Source organism: Lactuca virosa, chromosome 2 (assembly GCF_052849685.1).
Source record: "Lactuca virosa cultivar CGN04683 chromosome 2, Lactuca_virosa_CGN04683_v6, whole genome shotgun sequence".
In the NCBI taxonomy this organism is placed as follows: Eukaryota; Viridiplantae; Streptophyta; class Magnoliopsida; order Asterales; family Asteraceae; genus Lactuca; species Lactuca virosa.
Genome location: NC_136427.1, coordinates 73,546,033 through 73,567,278, shown reverse-complemented (window position 1 = coordinate 73,567,278; position 21,246 = coordinate 73,546,033). Strand labels below are relative to the sequence as shown.

At 33.8% G+C, this 21,246-nt stretch overlaps 1 pseudogene; it reads left to right on the top strand.

Annotated features, from left to right (window-relative positions):
* Positions 1 to 4,327: 4,327 nt before the first annotated feature.
* On the top strand, positions 4,328 to 8,295 carry LOC145157510 (E3 ubiquitin-protein ligase UPL2-like; annotated as a pseudogene).
* Positions 8,296 to 21,246: the final 12,951 nt, after the last annotated feature.

Below are 21,246 nucleotides of genomic sequence, written 5' to 3'. Positions count from 1 at the left end.
GGCGTCGTGCCGGTTTTGTCGCGGATCTTCGATTAGTCATAACTTATTCGTTATAACTCAGATTTCGATGAGGTTTTCGCCTAAATGTTTCTAACGTAATGTTTACAACTCTCCACAATACAATTTTACTTATTTCAAATTTTATATTTTCATTAAATTTCGATATTTTGCCTAATGTTCGGAATCTCATAAGACTTCCAAAACATTCTAGATGATTCTAAACATAGTTTTACTTCATTTCTAGTAAAAACTATTTGTTAGAACTCAATACTCATAATTATATAATATTTCATAATATTATTCAATTTTAAAATAACACGATAACCGAACGTGTATGTTACATTATCACTAGCACACGACCCGAGGATGATAACTTATCGTGTTAAGTTGACACATTCTTGTTTTTGTGCACCTTCTAGTTGAGTCAACAATTCTTATGAGTTCTATGGTTCTCATTTGACTGCAAAAGGCAAAGCACATTGTTCATTGAAAGTACATTGATTGATATGGGTTAGCTACTTAACAACATGGAAGCAATGACATACCCTTGTGCTACCAGATGGCAAGAAATTAAGAATAAACATAGTTCAGTCCATGAAAGCTAAATTTGAATTTGGTTTTGTCATAAACCTTGTCTTATGATTGTAGGATGGAAATGATAGATTCACATGGATGGGAACATGTACACGATAAAATCTAGGTGGCAAAAGTTCCCCCTCTAATTTATGAGAACGATTATGAGGAAACGCTTTAGCTGGTAGATCCTGAGGATTTGATAAATATCATTATTGTTAGTAGTTGTGAAAATTGCATTCTCAAATTCGTAATATGATTACAACATCCCTTTTCATAGTTCGAATTGTGAGAAATTGAAAGGAAATGTTTGAACTTTTAGGAGATATGACTATAAATTTTGAAAGGTTTGAACACAGAAACATATACATATGCTATCTAATGAAGGTGTATAAGCTTTAAAAGTATAATTAGAGACTTGTCGAAGCATTACATATCAAAAATTTGTACTTTAGTAAGAAAGTCAAGAGCATTGATTTCTAGAAGTTCAATTGATTTTTGAGTACATTTCAAAGGTAGTAGTAGCATAATTGTTATGCAAGTGAGAGCATAAGTGTTATGCTAGTGGGAGCATAATTTTTATGCTAAGTGTTGCATGTTGGCAATAATGTTTGTAGGAAACAAAGTTTACAAATTTTCAAGTTGCAAATTTTGGAAATTGTTACGCTATACTTAGACTTAAGGGAGAGGGCACTCATACTTCATTACAATCTAAAAGTTTAGATTGAACGGTTTAAAATACCTTAGTCTTGGACGTATATAAATATCATGTTGAAATGTTTCAACATAGGAAATTTGATACATAGAAATATTATAGTAGGAGACAGATCAGATATCATGTAACACATAATAAATCGAGTCCTATATGTTTTGAATATAGGATCGATTACATACGCTATAATATTCATTTGTTATGATTTTTCTAAATGCCTAGGGCATTGAAAGGGAAAAATTATCAGAACTTGGTGTGACTAAAGTTGTTAAACAATTGTCAGGAAAAATCTGAGGTTTACCAAAGGATCGGTTACTTATGGACAGTTGGAAGTATGGTTTGGTTTGGGATGACCATATTGATATGTTTTAGATTGGGATGATTCTCGGTCAGAATTGATGGTCACATGGGAATATAGAAATGTTTCCATAGAGGGAGTTGATTATTAAAATCTACATGTGAGTTAGAAACCATAATGCAAGGAAGGTGTTCAAGGAGTGTATCTTGAATTTGAAACTTCATTACTTTGGAATTGTTTTTAGTTTCAGAGCTCTAATGAAACATTTGTAATATCGTCGGCTAAGTTTATGTGACCTTGAAGCCTCGATATCACATAAGATCATGCATGTAAGGTTGGAATTCTGACACATTTAGTAGTAACTAGAATTTGGAATTGTGAAATGAACGTCATTGGAATCGTGTCCATCCGTTATGTTCATGAAGAAAGGACCATAGAGAGACATAGTATACATGTTTATAACATGGCATGACAGATGTTTAATTCAAGTGTTTATTTGATTAATCGAAACATTATACAATGAATAAAGTCTAATTAATATGGTGATTAAATAATAAGGTTTTTACTTATCTCTAATAGTTTTGAAACCAGAGTTAATTAGGTTATTATTGTGTTTCACTTTGCATGTTTTTCTTCTTGAATAATTTGAGTATTCAAAATTCCATAGTCGCTTGTGGTTTTGGAAGTAAATAGAGAATTAAGACTATTATGAATAGAATTGTAGATTTTGCTATGGGGATTAGACATATCAATAGCTTTCTTGCAATGTTCATGAGTACTTAGAAAATGGGGATTTTGAGTATTGGGTAAACCCACGCTCAGAGAATTACTTCATGGATTTTATCACGAGTAATTCTAAGACGTTAATATCTTATATTCTTGAAACAGAGATAACTCTAAGCCCCTCGGTGATTTGGTGTTGACTTACAAGTGCTTGGCCAAGCCTGGACTAAATTGATGTGTTCAATTAGCAGTCTGAATTCAGTCGTCACAAATCAGAAATTGGGAAACAAAATCTTGTACAATGAGATTGATTATAATCCATGTCTCATGTCCGTACGATATCTTGTAAAATGAAGGATTATTTGATCACTTATCTTAGGACATGTCATTGACTGGGTAAGAGTTCGACATCGGCTTTTGGTAGCTACAATTTGCTGATCAGTTTAGAAGTTATACTGGCAGTTATAGTTATTAGACTTACCCAAGTGGGTGACTTTTGGATTAGGTGTCTAAGCCCATAACTATAATTGGTATAAACTTGAATTGATAGTAGCACAGTCCTTTTGAGTTGCCCTCAAACCTGACAATTGAATATGATAACTTTTAGAGAGAGAGAGAGAGAGAGAATGATTTATTAATTTATTATATGGTTAATAAATTAATTAGAAATCAAAATAAATAATTTGTTAATATATTATGAGAATAATATATTAATTGGAAATAGTATTATTAAATTAATAATTAATTGGAATTAATTTTGGGATTAATTGGATTCTAGAACCTCCCATAAAGAGGGGGAACGAAATCTAGAAGCCTTCTAGGGTTTCATTGGGCTCTAAGGGTGACTTGGATGCCTTAGGGAGGAAGTTAAGGGATTACAATTATTTTGGAGATACCTGCCTTATCTAACACCTTCCTAGACTCCTGTATAAACCCCTAAGGGTTTGATATTTCGTTCATGACAATTCCAACGGGCATAGGGCTGAAATTCTTCTCTACTCATATCTATTTCTCTCTCTCTCTCTCTCTCTCTCTCTCTCTCTCTCTTTCTCTCTCCCTCTCTCTCTCTCTCTCTCTCTCTCTCTCTCTCTCTCTCTCTCTCTCTTCAAGATCCTTGGTTGCTAGGGTTTACGTGTAAACTATTAGAGGTGCGAGACTTATGGCACTTGCTACCAAAGGTTTTCAACTAAGGATTCAAGATTGTTTCCAATAACAATCTTGAAGGTTAGTTTTCTTATCTTGTGAATTAGTTTGTTCATAAGAAAGTTTTGTAGATTAGCCATTCATAGTATGTTTCAATAGTTGAAAGACATAGATCAAACTAGGTTGTCTGTGGCCTAATTATTTGAATTGTTTGAATAAAGTTATGCTTAGTGCATTGACCTTGTAACCCCATAAACCCATTAGTTCTTTAGTGAGAAATTTCATGAACCATGTCCTGACAGCACAATATTAATCAGCCTTTATTCAAATGTCTTAACCCTGATCAAATTTCATCTCAGGAGATTCCTTTCTCATTTTCATAATTAAAATCAGCTGTTTGGGGTTGTGTCTCTGAGAAAGCCCCTGGACCAGATGGGTACATGTTAAATCTTATCAATAAAAAATGGAGCATCATGTAGGGTGATATAGTTTGTTATATCAAACACTTCGAGATCATGGGAAAGATCTCCCATGGGTGTAATTCCTCTTTTAACACACTTGTTCTGATAATCAAATACCCTACAACACTGAGATATTATAGACCTATCAGCCTCATCGTTTGCATTTACAAATTCATTTCTAAACTTATTGCCAATATATTAAAGGGAGTCATTGGTACAAGTATTGACGAGGTACAATCTGCATATGTCATTGGAAGAAACATCTTAGACGTGTTGGAAATATTTTCTAACAAACAATATCAGAATGTTTCAGGTTGGAAAGATCATGAAGTTTCAATAAGTGTTTGAAGAATTAGATGTTGGATCACTTGAAGCATACATGGAGCACTTTCTGTTGACATGCAGTACTTGCTGAACATGGAGCATTTGAAGAAAGTAATTTGGATCAGCATGATCTCAGATGGCACATCTAGATTATATGTGGAGATCAAGACGTTGATGGATCAACATGAATACTTGGTGGCTCAACTTAAGTCAATGGATCAACATGATCACATTGATAGCTCAACAAGGTTGTATATGGCTCATCATGTACAATGGAGGCACGTCCAAATGCTCAAAGGAACCTGAATTTTGTCTATGGTCCATCATAAACACGTGGTTGTACATCTTCAAGTTCAAGACACATTCCAACATTCAAGAAACATCTCAACTTTATCAACGACACTTCTGGAAGTTTTGCGTGTTTGATCAATTTAAAAATCCTCATAAATGTTCCCCATTTATTTTGAACAACATTCATTTTTGGCATTCCTATCACCTATACCCTTTTATTTACCCTTTTTGTTGCATAAGGTATCGCCAAATTCAAAGTGACACGACTTTACAAGAAAAATACTGTATATAAAAATTGACCTAAGAATATAACTACACTTTTATATATATATATATATATATATATATATATATATATATATATATATATATATATATATATATATATATATAGGTTTAGGTTCTTTGGAAAACAAAAAACCTTAAAAATCATTAAAATGCATAAAAAAATACTTAGAGATCACAAAACTTTTTTTTGAATTTTTTTTATCAAAAAATCGCAACTTTTAGGTCAAAATCGCTGAAAAAATATTTTGAAAAATATTTTTTTTTTGAAAAAAAAAACAAATTGATTTTTTATTTTTTTTCAGCGAAATTGTAAAAAATGCTGCGATTTTTTGATAAAAAAATTCAAAAATTTTTTTTGTGATGTCTTGGTATTTTTTTATGCATTTTTATAATTTTTAGGGTTTTTTTGTTTTCCAAATAACCCTTCCCTATATATATATATATATATATATATATATATATATATATATATATATATATATATATATATATATATATTTGATTTTTTTCTTATAACTCTAATTTTGACAAAGTACACAAGAAAATAGTTCCTACATTTACCTCTATTTGTACTTTAGTTTGTGACTTTCTAATAAATTCATTGGAGTGCTCGGAATCACTTAGGTTACTAACGGAGTCCATGACTTTCTATGAAACCATTTTAAACAATATTTCTTCCCATCCATCCAAGCTTTTATAATTAGGTGGATATATATATATATATATATATATATATATATATATATATATATATATATATATATATATATATATATATATATATATATATATCCGGGGGGAATACTCATCGAGTCCCAAAGCTCACAGATTGACTCCACTCCTGAACTATAAATTATTGAATATATAACTAGACTCAAAGTGCAGAAATTAAACCGATAAACTTGGAACTTGACTCGCTTTATTTTAACTAAGAAGCTTTTCATTAGGTATAGATATTCACGAAGCAAAAAATTTTATGTCCCTCAAACTACACAAGTTCGCGTTTTTGTCTCATGAGTTCACTAGGACATGAAAGCCACAAATATACTATAACACATTGCCTTAACTAACCTTAGAGTTCACCTGAAATTATCCCACATAACATTAGTACTTTATGTATGTTAGAACTCTAATTAGAGTATAAAGATGAAGCTTGTTAATGATCACTGAAGTACCAATATTAGTTGTGTACTGAAGCAAACCGAAGAACCACATAATTTAGTATTTTGAATAATCATTACAATGTGGAGCAACTAACTTTCTTCATTTTCATAGTTGTGATGACAACTTTCATTTTCCTAACAAAAGTAAAAATAAAATCTTTTTGGCATTTTGTTTTGTTTAAAGTTAAGACAAAAGATAGAAAATAAAATCTTTTTCCAGTTTTCTCTTATGTAAATTAAAAATGAAAGTAAAGTCTTTTTGGAGTTTTCTTTTTGTGTAAAATAAAAATGCAAGTAAAATCTTTTTGGAGTTTAAAAAAAAACTGAGAAAAAAAAGCTTTTCTCATATTCGTTTGGAGCATATTGAATTTGTGTTTTGAAGCAAAATCGAAATTTTCTTGAGTTTGGAGCAAGATCTTAATGAGCAAAAGACTTTGAAGTACTTCAGCCTCTTAGTAGACCTTAGCGCAACAAGCCACTTTGGTCCAACCTTTGGCGCAATAAGTCTCTTGGCGCAACAAGCACCCTTCGGTCACCACCACATGGCGCAATAGTATCTCTCGGCCTCGCAGCTCCTTGGCGAAAAAGCTTAAACTTCCGGTTTGGCGCAACATCCTCCTTGGCGCAACTGCAGCCTCGCACATCTTCTTGGAGCAACCTCCACTTTAGGTCTCGCTTTCTACTTGCACAATTTCCTCTAGCGCCATCCAACCCTCCACTCAGCCTTGTGTCATCATACTTCACTCCCTCTTGCGCCATCTAACCTTTTCTTCCCTCTTGACCCTCGCAATTCTCATCCCGCACCATCCTCCTTTTCTTTCTCTTGTGCCACAAGTATTTCTTGCTCCTTCACTCAACCCTAATCTCCTCTTGCACCATATTTTTTTTAAACCTAAACCTAATCCATTTAGCACAACCACCAAACCGAAAACCCTATTTTGGCGCAACTACCTCACATCGATCAACCTCACTTGCGCCACACCTCCTTTTCTTCTACTCTTACGCCTTCTCAAAACCCTCTTTGCGCCACAATCTCTATTCTTGGGCCACACATATATTTTTCGGTTCTTGTGCAACACCCCTCCTAACACTAGCCGAAAACATCTTATAAATCCCCCCTCAAGGCGCATCCATCTATTTCGTGAGCAACATTTTTTTATTGGTCGTTGGTGTCTTCTATCCCTTTGAAAACTTCTTGTTGCGTCACCCACTCTTCTTGCCCACCAAGCAAATCTTAATATCGAGCAATAGTAGCATTAACATCCCTCGTTAATGGCAACATCACTTTGTGATCAAAGCCTTTGGCACAACAACTTCTTGGCCATCAAAGTCTTTGAGCAACATCAACTAATCTCATCATCACTTCTTGTGCCATTCATAAACCCTAGTTTTTCTTTTGGAGCGTTATCAACCGTGTGATTCTCCTTAATCTCCTGCATTGGGCGATTTCATCATTAAACAAGTCAAGTGATCCATCGTCTATCGCATTCATTGAAGCACTACTACAATTCTACTTGCTTTAAGTGATATCAACTTCTTGGGAGTGTTATACAGGGATCAGGAATGGTTCCAACCTTTTTACCTCTTTTAGAGGATATGGATCCTCTACACATGCATCTTGTGTGTTTATCTGTGAAGACTATACAAAAGCTCATGGATTATAGTAACTTGATTGTTACCCTTTTTAGAGACTTGGGACGAGTTGACCTTTTGACCATCAGATTGCAGACATAAGTGGATAGAGTGATTCGTTCGAGTCATTCAATCGTAGGATATGATAGTTTAATAACCATCGGGGAGTGTTCTCATACAAGTGAGGATCTGGTTTCTTCACAGAAGAAGCTCATTAGGGTTTTATTGAAGGCACTCGGTTGTGCTACTTATGCTCCAACAAACATTCATCAGAGTGAAAATGACGTTTCTCTCCCTGCCACTCTTGTAATGATCTTTCAGAATGTGGATAAATTTGGAGGCAATATATATTCTTTAACTGTGACTGTAATGTCTGAACTGATTCACAAAGATCCCACTTGTTATCCTGCATTGGATGAAGCCGCTCTTTCTGACGCCTCTTTATCAACAATGGCAGCTGGTGTTCTTCATTCTTTAAAGTCTCTCACTTGTGTTCCTAATGGTTTTGCAGCTATTTATCTGAATGCCAAGCGACTAGAAGCAGTCAAAGAAATTTTGCCTCTGAGATTCTTAGTTGACGTTTTTACCCTCAAGAAATATGTCCTTCCAATGAGTAATGGTATTGTGCCTTTAGCTAATGCTTTTGAGGAGCTTATACGCCATAAGCATCTTCCTCTACCCCCTTAGGCGCAACATCCTAACCTAAAACCTCCCACTTGCGCCATTCCCTCATGATCCGTCCCTTCTTATACCATAAATCCTCTCTTGTTCCACAATCAACCCATGATACCAACACCACCTTCCCTTGGGGCAACTTCCATTTGATTTAAGTATCTTGGCGCAACTCCCTAAGCGAGCAATTTCCCATCTTGGCGCAACTCAGACATTCACTCTTGCGACATTCCCTCTTGCTCCAACTCCTACTTGCACTACGAGCCTTTCACGAAAACACCCTTGGCGCAAGTTACCCTTCTCTTGGTCCACACTCATCATTCTTTGGTGCAAAATTATTTTTTTGTTTGGAGCAACATCGGTTTTCTTTCCGTTTGTTTTGCGCAACATCAAGCTTCTCTCCTTTTGGCGCATCACAACCACCTTTGGCACTTCAAGATGTGCATCGACTACGTTTGGCACATCATTAACTCCTAACCGTGAACATCTATTCTTGGCACATCGATAAAAAAACTCTTGGATACTTATTCATTTTCCACATGTGATTGTTGAATAAACGTCATGCACCATTGATATTCTCTCCCATGGCAACTCTCATTCGCTTTGGCGCGTCGACAACTTCTACTTGGCATCACACCCACCTGGCGCATCTCTTCTCCCTAGTGCGCCATTAACCCTAGTAAGCCGATCTAAACACACCCATCATCTCCTATGAGATCAACCCGTTCTTCGATTAACCACTTGGTGCGCCACCTCCCTTAATGTGTCAATATCCTCCGTCAATATCCGACTCCTTCGCGCATCAATGTTCGTCAACACATTGGTGCTTCAAGTATACTCCTTGGCGCATCCATCTAAGGCGTGGAATTTTTTTGCACTGATCATCGAAGATTTTCCCTTGGCGCATCCACCATACGTCGTTGATCAAACTTTATATACATATTGCGCCAATCATCCATCAAGAGCACTCATCAGTACACCATCTCCCAACGCCGCGTGTGGCTTCAACCATTTGTAGGTCAATGTTTCCCTAAGTCGACTCCAAAATTGACCTCACTACTTTCATCGTTTCTTTTTCGATGAACAAGATGGTTGACTTAAACCCTCATCTTGATCAAATCATCATCCGACTTACTTCATCATCATTTTCTCTTTCTTTTCTCACCAAGACCCAACTCCTTCTGAATCCGATTTATCGAGCACATTCCCTATCGACAAGAGTGCGCCCTTCTCCAGTGCAATCATCAGCCACACATTGGCACACTCTAGTGAACATAGTACATACTAAGGGAAACCACACCAGTGCATTGTTATTTTTTAAGCAAAAGTCCTCATGAGCGCATCCTCACTAACAAAGCGTTTTGCGTCACCATGATTTTTTTCATATATATATATATATATATATATATATATATATATATATATATATATATATATATATATATATATATATATATATATATATGGGTGTGATCGGTTGACAACTTATAGTTTCCCGAGAACTAAAAGTGGAGCGTTAGATCAAAACTAATTCATTAAGGGCATGATCGTAATCTTACCGATGTCATTTAATGTTTATTTTTTTGTGTTATTTGACACATTTAACATAATAAATCAAATTTCAGTTTTTTTTAAATAATTTTTGATTTTTTTTAAATGGAGATCTTTTAATTTTTTTTTTCAGAAAACATGAATTTTAAAAAAAATTGAAAAAAAGTAATTTAAAAAAAAACTGTAATTTAAAAAAAAACTACTTTTAAAAAAATTGCAATTTTTTCAAAAATAAAAGCTGCAATTTTTTTTTAAAAAAAAAACTGCATTTTTTTTCAAAAAAACTGCAACTTTTTCAAAAAAAAAACTGCAACTTTTTCAGAAAAAACTCCAATTATTTTTAAAAAAAAATGCATTTTTTGAAAAAGTTAATTTTTAAAAATCAGTAAAGTTAAAAAAAAACTAGAATATTTAAAAAAAACATAATTTTTTTTTAACAAAAAAAATCAACGTTTTAGGTGCGGTGCATATATGCATATATGTATATTTTTTATACTATAATATTTGTAAGTAAATCATAAAAAATCTTATTCTTATTAATCAATCTATAAACATAATAGTACAAGTATTTTGTTCGATAGAAAATAAAATATATAAAATAAAAAAGCTACAAAGATTCACAGTGTTATCATTTCTTCATATTAAGATTTCTATATTTTCTTAAATTTATCACTTTTTGTATCTTCAAAATTTTCCACAAATTCTTTAAAATCTACAAGAAAACAAAAAAATGGTTAATGCAAGAACACTCACAAAAATGCATATGTATATATAATGTAATATTCACATGCGATTATATAATGCGATATTCACATGTGATTGTGTCTTTTAAAATTCAAATGTGAAATTCAAAATAAAAAAAAACAAAGAACACTCACATAAAATGCATGTGTGCATATAGACATAATTCATATGTGATTCACTCATGAATTACATGTGATTCATATGTGAATTACATTTGATTTATATGTGAATCACATGCGATTTATATGTGAATCACATGTGATATATATGTGAATTACATGTAATTCATATTTGATTCTCTTGTGAATTACATGTGATTCATATGTGAATCTCATGTGATTTATATGTGAATCACATGTAATTCATATTTCGTATGTGATTTGCTTGTGAATTACATGTGATTCATATGTGAATTACGCGTTATTTATATGTGAATCACATTTGATTTATATGTGAATCACATGTAATTCATATGTGAATTATATGTGAATCACATGTGAATCACATGTAATTCATATGTGAATTACATGTGATTCACTTGTATATCACAAGTGATTACATGTGAATCACATGTAATTCATATTTGATTCACTTGTGATTTACATGTGAATCACATGTAATTCATATGTGAATTACATGTGAATCACATGTAACTCATTTGTGAGTTACATGTGATTCACATGTAATTCACTTGTGATTTACATGTGAATCACATGTAATTTATATGTGATTCACTTGTGATTTACATGTGAATCACATATAATTCCTATGTTATATCTATAATTTAGTCTTATTTTAATTTTTCTATAAATGAAAATAATGCTATTTTTATCAACACTTTTGGGTTTAAAAAAGCTTTTATAATTTTGTAAATAATGTAAAGAATAAAGTTAAAATTATATATTTATCTTTATATATTACATGAAAATTCATTTCGTTCCTACGACTAACGAAACATGGTCATGTAATGTAATTACTAATTCCATTATATCCAAATGAATACTTAATTTGAAAGTTGAATGGAATATAATAAGTATCAAGTATGAAATAGTAGAATAAAAGAAATTGTTTCCAAAACTTACTTGAAATGCCAATGTATTAATCCAGTAGGATCAGGTATTCCACCATTGTTTGTTGTTTGATTACTAGAACTCCAATTCTCTCTAAAAGATTTCAAACTTAAGCCTGTAACTCCAATTATTTAAAAAGGATCGTAAAAAATGGTCAGATAAATTATTATTCTAAATATATAGAAAAATAAACAAAGAAGTAATTCATTATTCATATTTTTGTTTCATAAACATAGCTATTGGTGTTGGATTAGTGTCTAAGTCCATAACTATTTTGGTATGTACTTGACCCGATTATGAGCATGGTCCTTTTGGGTTGCCTTCACCATAGCAATATGTAGGATGAATTAAGGAGAGAAAGGTTTAATTATGATTTATTAATATATTATGAGAATAATATATTAAAGGAGAAATCATATAGTTTAATTAATATTAGCCAAGAATTAATTAAAGAATTAATTTTGTGGCTAAAAGAGATTAATTAAATTAAGGGGACTGATATTGTAATTATAAGATAGTTACAAAGTTGGGCTTTGGATTCATTAGATGGCAATGGACGAATTCTATATGGAGGTCCATAAAGAAATCGTCCAAGGGCCTTCTGGAATGGTCCATTGGATTGCTTAAGGCCTAAGCAGTCAGATTAGGGTTTCCTAGTTGTAAACCCTAATAGCCTACATGTATATAAAGGATGCTTAAGCCCCAAAAACGTGGTGAACTATTCCTTTAGGGTTTCCAACCGTTTTTGGTGCCTCCTCTCTCCTCCCTCTTCATCCAAGTTGCTTAGTGGTGTTTGTGACTCCATTAGAGGTGCAACACTTGAGGCACTAAGCTTTCTGAAGCCAAGGATTGATTGTTATTGCTATATAACAATCAAAGGTAAGATCTAAACCCTAATTTCAGTTATAGTTTATTAGATCTAGGGTTTATGGCTTTAGATTATCAATTGCATGTTCATTAGACAAAGTAGATCCAAAGCTATTAGGGTTTGCATGTACACCATAGGATTGATGTATTGCTCGAAATCCATCAGTGGTATCAGAGCCTAGGGCTGTTTGTTAGTGAATTTGATGCTTGTTTGATCGATTTTTGCATGAAAAACGAAGTTTTTTGCCTTCTGAATCTCCGACTCGGCGAGTCAGTGGATGAACTCGGCGAGTCAGGCCGACTCGGCGAGTCCAGTCCCTGACTCGGCGAGTCCATGGATCTGGCAGCGTTTTTTGGCGATTTTGTTGCTGTTTTGGCTTGGGATACTTACCATAAACATTTTTAATTCATAAAATCCGATTTTTATTGATATTGGGTGATTATCCTCACCAAAATAGAAGATAATTGTCAAAATTTAGATAATCTTTTGTTTTATTAGATAAAGATTGATTATTTGTAATTTAGATTTGAATTATCTTGTGAAAAAGTTTCAATTTTCCCCTTTAGGTTTTATAGTTTAAATTTGAACTTAAAAGTTTTGTTTTTGAAATTTGAATAGTTAAACCCTAATGTTTTGAAAAGTTTCAAAACTTGCCCTCAAGTTTTGGAATTTAAATTTTTGAATAAAAGTTTAATTTTGAAATATTTAAATTCTAAACTCTAATGTTTTGAAATGTTTCAAAACTTGCCCTCAAGTTTTGGAATTTAAAAGTTAATTAAAAGTTTAATTTTGAAATGTTAAATTCTAAAACCCTCGTATTTTTGAAAAAGTTCAAATTACACCCTTATGGTTTTATTAATTAATTAAAGTGTATAATTAAAAGAGATTTAATTATTCCATAAAGTTTTGGTTTACATTTGATTAAATTGAAAGTATAATTTATTAAATTGAACCACCTAGTATTTTAAAACTGTAAAATACACCCTATACTATATATATAAAATTAAAAGTCTAATATTATATATGTATGAGTAAACAGTCAGTCTTACCGTTAGTAGGCCTCATTCACGAAGTTGGTCTATAAGGGGTGTTTAAGGAAATTTCCTATAAAATGGCGATTGAATGGGTATCCACTCTTACCCACCGCACTCTTGACTAGTGGAGGGTCGTTAGCCGAACGGGTAGGAGAGGACGAAACCTTCCATTAAAAGTATAATGAAGTACAAAGTAACTACATACAAATTCCCAAATTCTAGTTACTTTAGGAAAAATGTGAAATTGTATGCTAATCCATGGAATTACACTTCGTACCCTTGTCAAACGTTAGTGGTTAACCGGCACACTAATTTGGGATTGACATTGGTGGCGAAGGGTGGCTCGATGTTTATCATAGATCAATGGAGCGTGTGTGGTTAACCGGCACATTGATTAGGTGATAGTAGCAATTGGGTGCACCACGTGATTCGTATGGTTATTCACACCTTATTTGTGATCCTCGGCATCCCAGTCACAAATAGAAGGGCATAATCGAGATTAAACATGCCATTGAAAAGTTCAATGAGTCTCAAAAGATCTAGGAGTTTCAATTCATTTAAAACTTAAACTTCATTTTTGTTTTTCATGGTGGAAATTGGTAAATCATCATTTACCTACCTTCAAATATTCTGCAACTAGATTACGGCATCCCTCTTCTAGGTTGTAGAGTATTGTGTTGGATCCTAGCCTTGATGTTTCATTTGGGTGTTACATCAAGGATTCTTATCAACTGACTTGAATTTTCTCCCATTTTGTAGATGTCTAAATCTTACAATGGTCTTACCAAGTCACTTGGAACAAGCTTTCCAAATGAAGATGACGTTCCACAATACGATCAAGGAAATGAGAGTCCTGCTTCACTTCCTCTACCTCCTCCAATTAATCTCCCTAACCCACAAGTTCAAAGGCTTGAAACGTTCAAGCTCACTCAAGCCCTTTTGGCAAGTAAACACTAAGATGGGAAACCTGTGTGTGCACACATCTTAGAGATGAAGTCACACATTGATAGGTTAAGGATGATGGGTGTCGATATCTCAGAAATGTTGGCTGTTGACTGGGTTCTTCAGTCACTTCCTGAATCATATAGTGAGTTCGTTAGAGAGTACTATATGATGGACCATGACGTGACCTTCATTGATTTGACCTATTTGCTTATAGCTGTTGAATCAGAAATGATTTGGCGTGCTGATCGAGCAAATTTGTCTGGCAAATCAAACTCCCAAACTTCAATGGACATTGAAAATGGTGACATTGGAAATCCAGAAAAGGTAAATTATGAGATAGTTCCTTGTGCCATTCCAAAGAGTCCATTTGCTTCTATTGCCAAGAGAAGGGGCATTGGAGACGAAGCTGCCTTGTTTACCTGAGAGATCTAAGAGATGGGAGAGTCAAGACCTATGGCTCTACTTCAGGATCGAAGAAAAGAAAGGAAACTTAAGGAAGAAGCGTGCTGAATCTGATCACAAAGAGATAGATTTCGATCGCAAGGATTCAAAGATCGGATTTTTTAGCTGCTACTTTAGAGTTAGGGTAGATTTCTAAGAAATATGTAATAACATAGTTTTTCAGTTGAATTGCATTGTAAGGACAAAGTTTTTCCGCAATAAAATAAAATTTGTTTTTGTCTTATTTATTTATCCTTGCAATGGCATGTATGAAAAATTGATGTTTTGAATGTTTCTTCTATTAGCAATAATGGATTTGATTCTTAATTGTGTTATTTGTGGAAATGTCGAGAATTTACCAAATAGGGAGAGTTTCTCATCACCCAAGTTTCAATTGGACAGAAACTTGGAATCATGCAACCTGCATTGTGTGATGAATGAGAAACTTCATATTTGAAAATTAGACTAATTCCTTGACAAAGTGTCAAGTGAAGGACTAAGAGATCGAGTACACTAGGTGGTGCATCGATCAAATCCACCACAAGAGTAATAAAGATATTCGTCATGATTTACTAAAGTTTAGTAAATATGGTTATACTTATAAGATTTTTGAGTTGATTGAAAGAGTTTCAATCAATAGCAGAACGAATAAGAAGAATCTAGTAGGCAGAAAGATAAAAGTTTCTCTATTCTAAGAAGAAGGGAGAGTAACTTTTATTGTGTTTTATGATAGCTCTTAATGATTAAGAGCCATGTCTCAATTGATCCTCTAAGTGAGTCTTAGTGCAATTGCATGTCTAAGAAGAGGAATCGAGAATTGTAGAAATGGTTAAATCAAGAAGTCAATCATACTTCGTTCCAAAATCAAGTCTTACAAGTCTTAAGTAGGTTTAGAACACTCGACAAATGTGGAATTTGGAAAAGTTTTCTTATTCTTGCACATTTGAAATTGGTAAGTTGTGATGTCTTGGATAAGACAAAGACCAACCAGGACCAATTGTGTGAAGTGTTAAACTTGACAAAAGGCTACACTAACTCTTGAATATTTGTTTGTCAAGAAATGTTTCTTGACAAGAGAACCTTGTATGTCAAGGAGTCAGTGGGAGTCTTAATGATCTTGAAAAGTTTCAAGAACAAATCAAGAGTAAACCTAGTTAAAAATCACTAGCGCACGACTTGAGGCTTATAACCTATCGTGTTGACATTATTTTGTTTCTGTGCCATTCCAATTAAGCTAAATATGTATGTGAGTTCTATGAGTTCTCATTTGAATGCATAAAGACAAAGCACCTTGATCAATGGAAAGTACATTGATATGTAAGGGTGAGTTGCTGAACCACTTGGAAGACATGGTGGGCAATCGTGTTACCATGAGGCAAGAAATCAAGATTGAACGAGTTCAGTCCATATGGTTTTGGATTTGTCGCAAATTTTCGTTTTTGACAAATTCACATGGATAGGAACACATACATCATAAAATCTAAGTGTCTCCTTCATGAAAATGATTGTGAGGAAATGCTTTCACTAAGAGAGATTTTAAGAAGATAGGAATTGTGAAAATTGTATTATCAAATTCGATTATGATTACGGCATCCCTTTTCATAGTTCGAATTGTGAGATTTGGCAATTGGTCTGAACATTTGGGACTTAGTAACATAAATTCTGAATTGTTTAGACACACATGTGAGCTATCTAAGGCAAAGGTGTATGAGCTTAAAAAGCTTAGATAAAGGCTTATCAAAGCATTAGGTATTAGAAATATGAACTTGAGGAATTCAATAATCATTGTTTTCTGGAAGTTCAATTGTTTTCTGAATACATGTCAAAGCTAGTGGGAGCATAAGTGTTATGCTGGTAAGAAAATAATCATCATGTTAGTGGGAGCATGATTATTATGGTAAGTATTGCAAGTTAGCAATATTAATTATAGAAAACAAAGATTCACTTTGCAAAGTTGCAAGGGTTGAAAAGTTGTTTTGCTATAATTAAGGGAGAGAATATTATACTTCGTTTCAAAATTCTAAAGCTTAGATCGAGAAACGTTAGTAAATTTAGTTAAGGATAAATAGTGCATTCTCAAAATTCGATTATGATTACATCATCCCTCTTCATAGTTCGAATTGTGGGAACAGGGCACATAAAATATTATGGCAGAAGGCTGATAAAGTATCACGTCTTTATGTGAGACATTATGCATCGTGTCCAATACGCTTCGGGTATAGGATCGATTGCATATGCTATAATATTTGATCATTCTAAAATTTTCCAAATGCCTAGGGCATTAAGAGGGAAAAAGGACTAGAATCGGTTTTGACTAAAATAATTAAACAACTATCAAAAGACGATCTGAGGTTCACTGAGGATTTGTCGCTTGTGAGTAGTTGGAAGTATAGTACTGGATGGACTATATTGACATTATTATGAATATATAAGATTCTATTAAGGATGAGTTGTCATATGGCAAATATGGAAATGTTTCCATTAATGGGAGTTGGATATTAAGAAATATGTCTAGATTAGAAACTTTTATGCGAGAAGGATGTTCAAAGGAATGTACTTTGAATGTGAGACTTCACGTCTATGGAATTGTCTTGTAACAATTTCCGATAGAATACCTTGTAATTTCATTAGCCAGGTCTTGGTGACTTTTGTGCTATGACATTACGAAAGAATCATTGCATAAAATGTTAGAATCTGACATATTCTAAAAGTGGCAAGAATTTGGTATTCTTATACTAACAAAGATTAGGGGATTGGGAAATAAGTTTCATTGGAAAAGTTTTTCAATTGATCTATTTCACAAAGTATGGACCATAGGAAACCAGAGTGTGCATGCTTGGAGCATGGGACAATTGTGGTTATAATTCGAGTAATAAGTTGATTTTCTGAAACAGTAAGCAATGAATAATGAGTAATCAATATGGTGTTTAAATAAAAGTGTTTTATTTACGCTCAAAAGTTTTGGGGCCATATAGGATTAATATTATTATTGCGTTTCACTTTGCATGTTTTGACTTCCAGAATAACTGGGTTATTCGAACCTCCACAGTCGGTCATACGTTGGAAGTAGGTATGAAGGAAGACTGTCATGAATTTGTCTGTAGATTGTCTAAAGTGTTTAGACATAGCACAAGTTTGCTGCAGAGTTCATGAGTGCTTTGATAAGATTAAAGTATTGGATTAAACCCACGCTCACTTGAATCACTTCATGGGTTATCACAGGTGATTAGTGAGACGATAACATTGTATATTCTTGAAACCGAGACGTGTGAGTTGTTATTTGTTGGTCGGTTGCACATTGATGATAAGTAAACGCACCAGTAACTTGGTGTTATAAAACTTATTATTGTGTGTGATTCAATCAGTAGGTGCAAGCAAGCATTTGAGTCAAAGTTTATCCATTCCTTTTACCCAAAGTAGGATAAAAGCGATATCTGTGGGCCCCTCGATGATTTAGTGATGACACCCTAAGCACTTGGCCAAGCCGAGACTAAGTTGATGTGTTCAATTGTAGTCTGTTGTCAGTCGTCATAAATCAGATGTCGGGAAACAATACATAGACAGAGAGAATGATTTAAATCCACGTCTCGCGTCCATACGATATCTTGAGAATGGAGGAATATATGATCCCTTATGTAAAGGACACGCATATCTGATAAGATTAGAGTTGACAACGACTTTTGAAAGCTACGATTGCTAATCAGGTTCTGAAGTTATGCATAATAGTTATTAGACTTATCCAAGTGGGAGACTGTTGGATTAGTGTCTAAGTCCATAACTATTTTGGTATGTACTTGACCCGATTATGAGCATGGTCCTTTTGGGTTGCCTTCACCATAGCAATATGTAGGATGAATTAAGGAGAGAAAGGTTTAATTATGATTTATTAATATATTATGAGAATAATATATTAAAGGAGAAATCATATAGTTTAATTAATATTAGTCAAGAATTAATTAAGAATTAATTTTGTGGTTAAAAGAGATTAATTAAATTAAGGGGACTGATATTGTAATTATAAGATAGTTACAAAGTTGGGCTTTAGATTCATTAGATGGCTATGGACGAATTCTAGATGGAGGTCCATAAAGAAATCGTCCAAGGGCCTTCTGGAATGGCCCATTGGATTGCTTAAGGCCTAAGCAGTCAGATTAGGGTTTCCTAGTTGTAAACCCTAATAGCCTACATGTATATAAAGGACCCTTAAGCCCCAAAAACGTGGTGAACTATTCCTTTAGGGTTTCCAGCTGTTTTTGGTGCCTCCTCTCTCCTCCCTCTTCATCCAAGTTGCTTAGTGGTGTTTGTGACTCCATTAGAGGTGCAACACTTGAGGCACTAAGCTTTCTGAAGCCAAGGATTGATTTTTATTGCTATATAACAATCAAAGGTATGATCTAAACCCTAATTTCAGTTATAGTTTATTAGATCTAGGGTTTATGGCTTAAGATTATCAATTGCATGTTCATTAGACAAACTAGATCCAAAGCTATTAGGGTTTGCATGTACACCATAAGATTCATGTATTGCTCGAAACCCATCAATTGGATGATCCTACCTTACTTTAAATATCCAAAGGAATATACAAAGGAGCACAAATAGAACAAGTATAAGAAAGGCTTATGCAACCTTGTTAATCATTTTACACCTCCCAAAACTATAAATACTAAAACAATAGTAACAATAATCCCATAGACTTGTAGGTCATGTAAACAATAGTAATAATAATCCTAAAAACTATAAATACTATCTACAAGTGAACGCCCCAATCTATACATCTGATACCATGAAAATAAGGATGATGATCTTACTGTGATCCCAATTATTTGCATTAACAAAGTCAATTTCACTGAAAATATAACAAATTCTCCATAAATCTCTAAAGAAATGTTCCTACATACACCCCAAGCTGAACTATTTTAGATGAATTGAAAAAAATGAATACAGAAGAAGGATTATAAGAGAGAATGCTAACCAGATTTCTTGACTGGCAAAGATGAAGCATAAAATGTCTAGCAAAATTGCAGAAAATAATAGAGCTGTATAAGTTCTCCCAAGACACTCTCATCCAACTAATCAACATTTATTTCATCAGTTAACATTGTATCAATGTCATATGCGTTGAACTTCATTTGCGGATGAAAAATTCAAAATGAAATATCATAAAATCATTATTCATATCATGTTTGGCAACCCTTAAACATAACAAAAGAAAAGACATAAGCATCCTTGATTTATAGTTTTTACAAGGTTTGTAAACAGTTTGATAATCAGATCATTAATGGACCGGATACTTTAAAATGAAGAGAAAATTACAATCTTATTGACAAATTGGAAACATTACCTTAGAATTGAGAATAGAACTGAGAAAAGAACATAGAGTTGCAACAGATGCTTTGTATTGGAGCCGAGATTTATTGAGAGCTCCATTGATTTTATCGAAGATAATATCTGAAATCTCGATTCTATCGTATCTTCCAAATGTTTTTTCCCTTCCATCGCCAACTGATGTGTCGATTTCTAACTCGTGCTGATCGTGTAGCTAGTCTTGTCTATTGATTTTGAATCTTAACACGAAACTGAAATTGTGGATCAGAAAACAATTGCAAACCCTAATTTTTGCAATTGACTGAAACAGGAAGAGGTGAGGCGACGATAGCAGGAGAGAGATTTCTCATCGTCGTGTTTTCTTTCAATCTCTCATCGATGTTATCCTGATCGAAGGAATCATCGTCTCAAAGGTGTAAAGACGTGTGTGTGTGTGTGAGGGAAAAATAGAAGTGGGGCAGAGACGATGAGGAAGGCAATTAATCGATATGGTGACGATTACCGAAGGCGGCCATGGATTTCCGATGGTGGCATTGGATTGCATCAAACGATCAGCGATGAAGTTGACGTGATGAAGGTGTAGGGAGAGGGACGAGATGAAGAGAGAGATAGATAGATAGATAGAGAGAGAGAGAGATGGAGGGAGGGAGTTTTGACATCCCCTAATTTCTCGGCCAGAAAAGACCGATTTAATTTATGCTTTTTAAAATAAAATCAGAGAATTCTTTTCAAAAGATGTTGCGGAATTGGTCCCCAAACAACATATGATAAAAGTTTATCAAAACCCTTCATTAAAAAGGTATATATTTTCCATATATATCAAAACCTCGGGATGTCATGTTCCGATACAGATCAAAAGCATAAACAAGACATTATAAGCCTTACTACAGTTATTTACAACTACTGGCCTATAATCCAAAAATCTCACGTCATCCTCCGACTATGCTCGGGGTCCACTACCTGTAATCATAAAAAAACTGAGTGGGTC